Genomic DNA, 7,017 nt, shown 5'->3' on the forward strand with positions numbered 1-7,017 from the left:
ACTTTGCAAAAAGTACATACTGACAAAGGCTAATAAGCATACATCTAGAACGTTTCCTAGAAAAACATTAAAAAATCAATAATCTGGAGAGTTTTTGTAAGATGTTTCTTCCATCAACCAACGAATAAACACATTGGTACTTTCCCATGATGAGTGAGTGCTTCAGGATCTCTTGCACTTACATGGGCAGCAGAGTACTGCAATGGAAGCATGCTGGACCCATAACCCAGAGGTAGGCAGATTGAAACTATCCTTTGCTATATGCATTTTTTTTGTTAATTTAAGTAATCAAAACTGGGATTGATATTTTTGCTCTTTTATTTTTACTTAAAGTACAATAACTTTTACCATTTTAATTTGTTTTAATAGTATATTGACAGTATAGTTTTCTTTCAAAAATCCACTTAATTTTCTTTACCCTGTTATTAAAATGGTAATTGACAAAAAAACTACATTGTCACCAGAAGAGCAATACAAAATGTACAAGTGATATATTAAAATCATCTTTCCAGCTTGAATTTCAATGATGCATTGGGGCAACGATTTTGTGAGAAACATCTTCACCCTTAAATAAAGATTTTCTTAATTCCTTACCTGTGTGCTAATTAGATATCACCTTGTTTTCATATTAAACAGACTTCCACATGAGAAAGCAGCAAGGATGCAGTGGCGTTAATGTTTCCTGGTGTCAACCTGTATTATTTCAGTAGACATTGAAATGAGGATGCATCTTGCTGCCTTTCCAATGAAGCAAGTTTAATTTAGTAATAGGTGAAAAACCATCCTTACAAAGGTGTTAATCAGAGACTTGGCTTTGTGGACACTTTTCAGAGAACAAATTTGTTAGCATAAAAATAAAGCCAGAAAATGAAGAGCTGTTTAATCACTCGATTGGATTTTTCTGCCAGCATATTTTTTTTCTCTGCAACCCACTGCTAAATTGTGCTTCCTAGCTGTTTTTATGAAATCACTGAATCAAATCTAACTCTGATTACATCAGAGAAGGCCAGGTACCCTACACCATAACAGGGAGTTTGAAATTTTGACTTGTCTACTTAAAGATCACCAAAATCTGATAACAAGGTCAATTAGGTCCCTGGGTGGGATTGAACCACCAACCTTATGGTTAATAGCCGTACAAACTAACTGATTGCGCCACAGAGACACTTTGCAAAAGTCCATACTGACAAAGGCTAATAAGCATTCATCTAAAACGTTTCCTAGAAAAACTTTAAAAAGTCAATAATCTGGAGAGTTTTTGTAAGATGTTTCTTCCATCAACCAACGAAGAAACACATTGGTACTTTCCCATGATGAGTGAGTGCTTCAGGATCTCTTGAACTTACATGTGCAGCAGAGTACTGCAATGGAAGCATGCTGGGCCCATAACCCAGAGGTAGGCAGATTGAAACTATCCTCTGCTATATGCATTTTTTTGTTTGTTAATTAAAGTAATCCAAAACTGGGATTGATATTTTGTCTCTTTTATTTTTACTTAAAGTACAATAACTTTTACCATTTTAATTTGTTTTAATAGTATATTGACAGTATTGTTTTCTTTCAAAAATCCACTTCATTTTCTTTACCCTATTATTAAAATGGTAATTGACAAAAACAAACTACATTGTCACCAGAAGAGCAATACAAAATGTACAAGTGATATATTAAAATCATCTTTCCAGCTTGAATTTCAATGATGCATTGGGGCAACGATTTTGTGAGAAACATCTTCACCCTTAAATAAAGATTTTCTTAATTCCTTACCTGTGTGCTAATTAGATATCACCTTGTTTTCATATTAAACAGACTTCCACATGAGAAAGCAGCAAGGATGCAGTGGCGTTAATGTTTCCTGGTGTCAACTTGTATTATTTCAGTAGACATTGAAATGAGGATGCATCTTGCTGCCTTTCCAATGAAGCAAGTTTAATTTAGTAATAGGTGAAAAACCATCCTTACAAAGGTGTTAATCAGAGACTTGGCTTTGTGGACACTTTTCAGAGAACAAATTTGTTAGCATAAAAATAAAGCCAGAAAATGAAGAGCTGTTTAATCACGCAATTTGGTTTTTTTGCCAGCATATTTCTTTTTCTCTGCAACCCACTGCTAAATTGTGCTTCCTAGATGTTTTTATAAAATCACTGAATCAAATCTAACTCTGATTACATCAGAGAAGGCCAGGTACCCTACACCATAACAGGGGGTATGAAATTTGACTTGTCTACTTAAAGATCACCAAAATCTGATAACAAGGTCAATTACGTCCCTGGGTGGGATTGAACCACCAACCTTTTGGTTAATAGCCGTACACACTAACTGATTGCGCCACAGAGACACTTTGCTAAAAGTACATACTGACAAATGCTAATAAGCATTCATCTAAAACGTTTCCTAGAAAAACTTAAAAAAGTCAATAATCTGGAGAGTTTTTGTAAGATGTTTCTTCTATCAACCAACGAAGAAACACATTGGTACTTTCCCATGATGAGTGAGTGCTTCAGGATCTCTTGCACTTACATGTGCAGCAGAGTACAGCAATGGAAGCATGCTGGGCCCATAACCCAGAGGTAGGCAGATTGAAACTATCCTCTGCTATATGCATTTTTTTGTTTGTTAATTAAAGTAATCCAAAACTGGGATTGATATTTTGGCTCTTTTATTTTTACTTAAAGTACAATAACTTTTACCATTTTAATTTGTTTTAATAGTATATTGACAGTATTGTTTTCTTTCAAAAATCCACTTAATTTTCTTTACCCTATTATTAAAATGGAAATTGACAAAAACAAACTACATTGTCACCAGAAGAGCAATACAAAATGTACAAGTGATATATTAAAATCATCTTTCCAGCTTGAATTTCAATGATGCATTGGGGCAACGATTTTGTGAGAAACACCTTCACCCTTAAATAAAGATTTTCTTAATTCCTTACCTGTGTGCTAATTAGATATCACCTTGTTTTCACATTAAACAGACTTCCACATGAGAAAGCAGCAAGGATGCAGTGGCGTTAATGTTTCCTGGTGTCAACCTGTATTATTTCAGTAGACATTGAAATGAGGATGCATCTTGCTGCCTTTCCAATGAAGCAAGTTTAATTTAGTAATAGGTGAAAAACCATCCTTACAAAGGTGTTAATCAGAGACTTGGCTTTGTGGACACTTTTCAGAGAACAAATTTGTTAGCATAAAAATAAAGCCAGAAAATAAAGAGCTGTTTAATCACTCAATTGGATTTTTCTGCCAGCATATTTTTTTTCTCTGCAACCCACTGCTAAATTGTGCTTCCTAGCTGTTTTTATAAAATCACTGAATCAAATCTAACTCTGATTACATCAGAGAAGGCCAGGTACCCTACACCATAACAGGGGGTTTGAAATTTTGACTTGTCTACTTAAAGATCACCAAAATCTGATAACAAGGTCAATTAGGTCCCTGGGTGGGATTGAACCACCAACCTTTTGGTTAATAGCCGTACATACTAACTGATTGCGCCACAGAGACACTTTGCAAAAGTCCATACTGACAAAGGCTAATAAGCATTCATCTAAAACGTTTCCTAGAAAAACTTTAAAAAGTCAATAATCTGGAGAGTTTTTGTAAGATGTTTCTTCCATCAACCAACGAAGAAACACATTGGTACTTTCCCATGATGAGTGAGTGCTTCAGGATCTCTTGAACTTACATGTGCAGCAGAGTACTGCAATGGAAGCATGCTGGGCCCATAACCCAGAGGTAGGCAGATTGAAACTATCCTCTGCTATATGCATTTTTTTGTTTGTTAATTAAAGTAATCCAAAACTGGGATTGATATTTTGTCTCTTTTATTTTTACTTAAAGTACAATAACTTTTACCATTTTAATTTGTTTTAATAGTATATTGACAGTATTGTTTTCTTTCAAAAATCCACTTCATTTTCTTTACCCTATTATTAAAATGGTAATTGACAAAAACAAACTACATTGTCACCAGAAGAGCAATACAAAATGTACAAGTGATATATTAAAATCATCTTTCCAGCTTGAATTTCAATGATGCATTGGGGCAACGATTTTGTGAGAAACATCTTCACCCTTAAATAAAGATTTTCTTAATTCCTTACCTGTGTGCTAATTAGATATCACCTTGTTTTCATATTAAACAGACTTCCACATGAGAAAGCAGCAAGGATGCAGTGGCGTTAATGTTTCCTGGTGTCAACTTGTATTATTTCAGTAGACATTGAAATGAGGATGCATCTTGCTGCCTTTCCAATGAAGCAAGTTTAATTTAGTAATAGGTGAAAAACCATCCTTACAAAGGTGTTAATCAGAGACTTGGCTTTGTGGACACTTTTCAGAGAACAAATTTGTTAGCATAAAAATAAAGCCAGAAAATGAAGAGCTGTTTAATCACGCAATTTGGTTTTTTTGCCAGCATATTTCTTTTTCTCTGCAACCCACTGCTAAATTGTGCTTCCTAGATGTTTTTATAAAATCACTGAATCAAATCTAACTCTGATTACATCAGAGAAGGCCAGGTACCCTACACCATAACAGGGGGTATGAAATTTGACTTGTCTACTTAAAGATCACCAAAATCTGATAACAAGGTCAATTACGTCCCTGGGTGGGATTGAACCACCAACCTTTTGGTTAATAGCCGTACACACTAACTGATTGCGCCACAGAGACACTTTGCTAAAAGTACATACTGACAAATGCTAATAAGCATTCATCTAAAACGTTTCCTAGAAAAACTTAAAAAAGTCAATAATCTGGAGAGTTTTTGTAAGATGTTTCTTCTATCAACCAACGAAGAAACACATTGGTACTTTCCCATGATGAGTGAGTGCTTCAGGATCTCTTGCACTTACATGTGCAGCAGAGTACAGCAATGGAAGCATGCTGGGCCCATAACCCAGAGGTAGGCAGATTGAAACTATCCTCTGCTATATGCATTTTTTTGTTTGTTAATTAAAGTAATCCAAAACTGGGATTGATATTTTGGCTCTTTTATTTTTACTTAAAGTACAATAACTTTTACCATTTTAATTTGTTTTAATAGTATATTGACAGTATTGTTTTCTTTCAAAAATCCACTTAATTTTCTTTACCCTATTATTAAAATGGAAATTGACAAAAACAAACTACATTGTCACCAGAAGAGCAATACAAAATGTACAAGTGATATATTAAAATCATCTTTCCAGCTTGAATTTCAATGATGCATTGGGGCAACGATTTTGTGAGAAACACCTTCACCCTTAAATAAAGATTTTCTTAATTCCTTACCTGTGTGCTAATTAGATATCACCTTGTTTTCACATTAAACAGACTTCCACATGAGAAAGCAGCAAGGATGCAGTGGCGTTAATGTTTCCTGGTGTCAACCTGTATTATTTCAGTAGACATTGAAATGAGGATGCATCTTGCTGCCTTTCCAATGAAGCAAGTTTAATTTAGTAATAGGTGAAAAACCATCCTTACAAAGGTGTTAATCAGAGACTTGGCTTTGTGGACACTTTTCAGAGAACAAATTTGTTAGCATAAAAATAAAGCCAGAAAATAAAGAGCTGTTTAATCACTCAATTGGATTTTTCTGCCAGCATATTTTTTTTCTCTGCAACCCACTGCTAAATTGTGCTTCCTAGCTGTTTTTATAAAATCACTGAATCAAATCTAACTCTGATTACATCAGAGAAGGCCAGGTACCCTACACCATAACAGGGGGTTTGAAATTTTGACTTGTCTACTTAAAGATCACCAAAATCTGATAACAAGGTCAATTAGGTCCCTGGGTGGGATTGAACCACCAACCTTTTGGTTAATAGCCGTACATACTAACTGATTGCGCCACAGAGACACTTTGCAAAAGTCCATACTGACAAAGGCTAATAAGCATTCATCTAAAACGTTTCCTAGAAAAACTTTAAAAAGTCAATAATCTGGAGAGTTTTTGTAAGATGTTTCTTCCATCAACCAACGAAGAAACACATTGGTACTTTCCCATGATGAGTGAGTGCTTCAGGATCTCTTGAACTTACATGTGCAGCAGAGTACTGCAATGGAAGCATGCTGGGCCCATAACCCAGAGGTAGGCAGATTGAAACTATCCTCTGCTATATGCATTTTTTTTTTGTTAATTAAAGTAATCCAAAACTGGGATTGATATTTTGTCTCTTTTATTTTTACTTAAAGTACAATAACTTTTACCATTTTAATTTGTTTTAATAGTATATTGACAGTATTGTTTTCTTTCAAAAATCCACTTAATTTTCTTTACCCTATTATTAAAATGGTAATTGACAAAAACAAACTACATTGTCACCAGAAGAGCAATACAAAATGTACAAGTGATATATTAAAATCATCTTTCCAGCTTGAATTTCAATGATGCATTGGGTCAACAATTTTGTGAGAAACATCTTCACCCTTAAATAAAGATTTTCTTAATTCCTTACCTGTGTGCTAATTATATATCACCTTGTTTTCACATTAAACAGACTTCCACATGAGAAAGCAGCAAGGATGCAGTGGCGTTAATGTTTCCTGGTGTCAACTTGTATTATTTCAGTAGACATTGAAATGAGGATGCATCTTGCTGCCTTTCCAATGAAGCAAGTTTAATTTAGTAATAGGTGAAAAACCATCCTTACAAAGGTGTTAATCAGAGACTTGGCTTTGTGGACACTTTTCAGAGAACAAATTTGTTAGCATAAAAATAAAGCCAGAAAATGAAGAGCTGTTTAATCACTCAATTGGATTTTTCTGCCAGCATATTTTTTTTCTCTGCAACCCACTGCTAAATTGTGCTTCCTAGCTGTTTTTTATAAAATCACTGAATCAAATCTAACTCTGATTACATCAGAGAAGGCCATGTACCCTACACCATAAGAGGAGGTTTGAAATTTTGACTTGTCTACTTAAATATCACCAAAATCTGATCACAAGGTTAATTACGTCCCTGGGTGGGATTGAACCACCAACCTTTTGGTTAATAGCCAAACACACTAACCGATTGCGCCACAGAGAC

The 7,017-nt window shown here is 34.7% G+C and overlaps 1 non-coding gene across 1 annotated transcript; it reads right to left on the bottom strand.

The window, feature by feature from the left end:
- Positions 1–6,943: 6,943 nt before the first annotated feature.
- Positions 6,944–7,017, bottom strand: TRNAN-AUU (transfer RNA asparagine (anticodon AUU)). Its single transcript has one exon. It is a non-coding gene; the product is annotated as a tRNA-Asn (tRNA).

This window comes from Pseudophryne corroboree, unplaced genomic scaffold (genome assembly GCF_028390025.1).
Source record: "Pseudophryne corroboree isolate aPseCor3 unplaced genomic scaffold, aPseCor3.hap2 scaffold_387, whole genome shotgun sequence".
Classification (NCBI taxonomy): domain Eukaryota; kingdom Metazoa; phylum Chordata; class Amphibia; order Anura; family Myobatrachidae; genus Pseudophryne; species Pseudophryne corroboree.